Source organism: Ipomoea triloba, chromosome 5 (assembly GCF_003576645.1).
Source record: "Ipomoea triloba cultivar NCNSP0323 chromosome 5, ASM357664v1".
NCBI lineage: Eukaryota > Viridiplantae > Streptophyta > Magnoliopsida > Solanales > Convolvulaceae > Ipomoea > Ipomoea triloba.
In genome coordinates, this window is record NC_044920.1 from 26,483,167 (window position 1) to 26,487,474 (window position 4,308).

The 4,308-nt window shown below is 33.4% G+C and overlaps 1 long non-coding RNA gene across 2 annotated transcripts; it reads left to right on the forward strand.

The window, feature by feature from the left end:
- Positions 1 to 629: 629 nt before the first annotated feature.
- LOC116020610 lies at positions 630 to 3,689 on the forward strand. Of its 2 annotated transcripts, none has more exons than XR_004098817.1 (3): positions 630 to 1,430; positions 1,929 to 1,995; positions 3,147 to 3,689. It is a non-coding gene; the product is annotated as an uncharacterized LOC116020610 (long non-coding RNA). The 2 variants fall into 2 exon arrangements; XR_004098816.1 differs by having other exon boundaries at positions 639 to 1,430; positions 3,346 to 3,689.
- The last annotated feature ends 619 nt before the right edge of the window (positions 3,690 to 4,308 follow it).

Below are 4,308 nucleotides of genomic sequence, written 5' to 3' on the forward strand. Positions count from 1 at the left end.
AAAAAAAAAAAAAAAAAAAAAAAAATGGAGAACTTCACTCTACCATTTAGCCACCTCATCCTATATATATATATATATATATATATATATATATATATATTCTCCATCTCTCCAAGAAAATAACCCCTTACCCCTTATTTTTTATTCCCTACTTCATCTCCTTCATGGGCATGGAGTTGAGTTAATGACTTCCCATCAAAGGCTAATCATAATTGCACAAGCATGTACTATTAACTATTACATCAAATACTAGAATCCGTGGCTCAACTAAGATAAAAAAAAATGTAATTTTTTCCATTGGATTTCTACATTAATTAAAATCATCATTCCTTAATGTCACAAGGCATTGGTTTAGTGAATGATACATCAAATCACTTAGACTTGCTTCCAACAACAAGATGTGGCTCAATTCCTATATACCGCGAACATTTTAACTTTGTAAGTTATGTTGCTAGATTTACTTTTTCAACCTACTGAAGCACAAAGAGTCAATAGTCACCTCCATTAAAGCTTAAACTCACTCCCTTATATATGTGGGTGTAAATGGGGTGTCACTAAACCACAGTCTTTAATTGGCTTGATGTATATATAACACAGAAAAGAAACGACAGAGGGAAAAGGGAGAGAATAAGTAAAGTGGGGGCAGCTGTGTAGATCCAATGGCTTAGCATAGGTAGTGTGTGACTCCGTGTCCTATCTTTCTTATATATCTTCTACATATACTATACAGCTGGTTAGCAGATATATGAAGAAGCAGGCAGCCCCCACCACGATGCCTAGCCTATCTCTCCCCCAAAACCTTCCATTCCGTTATACCTTTCTCACCCGAAAGAATCAAATTAAATCATTGTGTTCATCATATCATATCATAATGCTCCTCATCCATCAGATTCCCATTCCACTCAATTTTTTTTAAGTCTTTGTTTCCCCTCAATCCGAGCCTCATATTCCGGGAATATATAAAGAGACTTGCTTTATGATGCCGGCCATGGCCGCCACTCATCTGTGATCGATCTAACCCATATGGGAAGCTTCATCTTTGAGGGGAATGTTGTCTGGCTCGAAGCCGCCATTAATCGTATCTCCTCCGATCCATCTTTAATGGTGTTTTCGGACCAGGCTTCATTCCCCTCAATCACTCCTTCCACCGATTCATCACTGCCTGCTAGCTTAGCTTCTTTAATTTTCTTCAAATTCAAGATTGATTTGGGTTATCTGAAGTTTTGCCCACAGTTTCATGTGAATTATTGAAGTTTGTTTTGGATTTTGCAGGGAGCTGAGGAATATGTATTGGCATAATGATGAAGGGCTTTGACCCTACCTTTCTGTTCTTCTTCAATTCTTTGTTGTTGAGGTTGAAGACAATAAATTGATGATTATATTGCTGGATGGCATGGGTCTAGCACGTACAATCGCAGTAGAAATTAATGGTGAATTTCTAATTTACTTTTGGAGCATCTTCATCATCATGGCTGTGTGATTTCTGTGTCTTTAATTCCTACTACATCAATTCACCTTTTTGAGTCTAGACTGCTTCATCATCATCATATGATTGAGTAAATTAGGGCTTCTTTTCCCCTCATCATTGCTGCAACCTTCTTCAATTCTTCTTCTCCATGCAACCATCTTTCTAGGGTTTTCTCTCTCCATATACACAAACAGTACCAGTAAAATAGTGTTAATGAGTCCACACAAGCAACTCAATTGATTTTGAGCTGTTAAAGAAATGGAAATCAAAGAATTAATGAGCAAAGTTTGGATTTTTTGCTTAATTTCCTTTTCTGGACTTTTCTTTTATCCTTGTCTTTTTCCCTAATACAAGATTCCTTTTTTTAGTTTCAATTTCTGCAATAATTCCTTATTTACAACAATATATATTAAACACGTGATTGGGTGGGTGTTGATTAATCCATGGCCGTAAGATGCAGGCAGAGTGGGGAGTGGACTAAAGATCTGATCCTTCGGGCAGTCAAATGTATGATCTCCTGAGCTAAGGTACGTATTGCTTCTGCTTTATTGTTATTCTTTTCGATCTGTCAGATCAAATTTTTTGTCCTTTTTTTGTTGTTCTTTCCAGTCTAATCTACTCCTAAAGTAAATATGCCTTTTACATTTATTCTGAATGAATGTTGCACCACTAATCTATATTCTCCTCAATCTAAAGATAAGGGACAATAAATCTTCACCATATATATAATACATCCACTCCTTATATTCTTATCATTACAAAATATAATTTTTTTTGGATTGACATAAACGGGGTGTTTGATAAATAGCCGTTAGTTGTTAGCTGATTGATTGAGTTAATGTGTTTGATTAGTAAATAGCATCAGCTGTTAACTGATAACTAATTATATGCAAAATGACGCAGCTTTTTTAATTTTAACGTTTTGAAACAATAAGCTATTATAAAAAGTTAATTAATCCAGCGCTCATATTGACTATTTAACCAAGTCAAATATCTAGTGGTCAAACAAGTCAAAGTTGACTGGTAAGCTAACTATATTACCAAACCGGACCATAATATAACTACCGCTAATTTCTCCGTCTGTCCATCCAATATATATTGTCATATTTAATCAAACATAAATTTAAAAGATTACATTTAGTAACTTATACCATCAACACATTTGCTTTTGGAGACAATTGCAACATGCCATATCATTTATTTATTTTTAAGTTCATGTGGACTGCAATTTTGCTAATATGACAAATTGTACACCCTACATGGACAAGGTGGAGCCCAAAATTGTTTTGATTGTTAATTATTGTTGTTGTTATTAGTATTGTCATTGTTGTTGTTATTATTATTTTATTTTGTGTGAAAGTACGAACTATTTTTGAAAGTGGATGGACTTGCATGGATGTATAGAGAATATTAGTGGTAATTGCAAATAGATAAATTTATAGAAAGCAAAATTTTTAAGCATATAACGTGACTACACAATTCTTTATATTATCACGTTAGATAGTGAATGATTTTAGTGAAATTTTTTTGTTCCTATAGTATGATCCATTGCAAATATGATGATATATATAATAGTAGAGTCTACTTACTAATATTTTAGGGATTTTGGATGCTGATAGCCATAGTGATATATTTCTATTTTTACCGTTGTAAACATTTTTAAAAGGTGATATTTTAGGGAATGAAGTAATAAATGTGCCAAAAATCTTATGGTCAAGCGGTATAAGTATGGTTCTCTCAAATGAGATATCACAAGTTTGAATCTCAAGTATATATGGGTAAATATTACATTTTAATAGAGTCAATAGTAGTGATTAGGATGATATTTGCATGGATTTGTATACCCATTAATCTTAAATTTGATTTGGACTAGACAGGGAGTGTAATAGGATTGTTTACGCAACACTTTGGCTACAAAAAAACTAACACACAAAGAATACGTAGACGTCCACTTAGCTTGCCGGTTTGTGCATGACCAAATCATCAGTGATGGAAGGTGTTTGGGTGCTGAGTTGAGATGATTGGGAACAACGCGGAAGTTACGTACTACACACAGAAGCTGACTGCCACAAACATATCTGAAGTTGACAACACCTAAGCCTATCAAATTCTATACCACTTAGTCAGTACACTTCACCCCTATGGAAAGAAAATAATACTATGTGTATTTTCAATTTTTACTCATAACTTTTATTTTCAATATCAATTTTTTTTATCTAAATATACTTTTTTTTTTTTAGAGGTTTACATGATAAAAATAACATATTATTGCTTGTCACTCCAGAGTATATATAGTAAAAACTCTAATATAGATATATATTTTTTTTGAGTTTTTCATACCAAAAAAAGATGTTCTTTTATTTTTTATTTTTTGGCCATTAGTTGGTTAGACTGTGCATATATGATCTCAAGTGTCACCCGTTGTTGCACATTTAGTCCCACTACTCGGGGTCTGGCTCAATCATGAATCATAATTGAAGCAAAACAAGGTGGTCAAGCTAAAAGCAACCACATAAGTGATTTTTGGGTGAATTTTTGTAGCAGAAAAAATTAGTGGTGATTTTTAGATTGATGAGGGTGCGATTTTTGATAATTATTTCTCTTGCAAATAACAATTTTTGGTGGGATCCACTAATTAAGAAAATTAGAAACAGTTACCGGAGTGTGCGTGTGGCACATTGCAAGCTCTAGCTGGGCACATAAATCCATTTTATTTATTTATTTCACTTTAACTTTGTTGTCAGGTTTTTTTCTCTTTTTTTTCCCCTTTATTTTCTTCTTCTCTCTTCCCTCTCTTCCTTACATGCCTCTGCAAAAAAAAAAAAAAAAAAAAAAAAAAA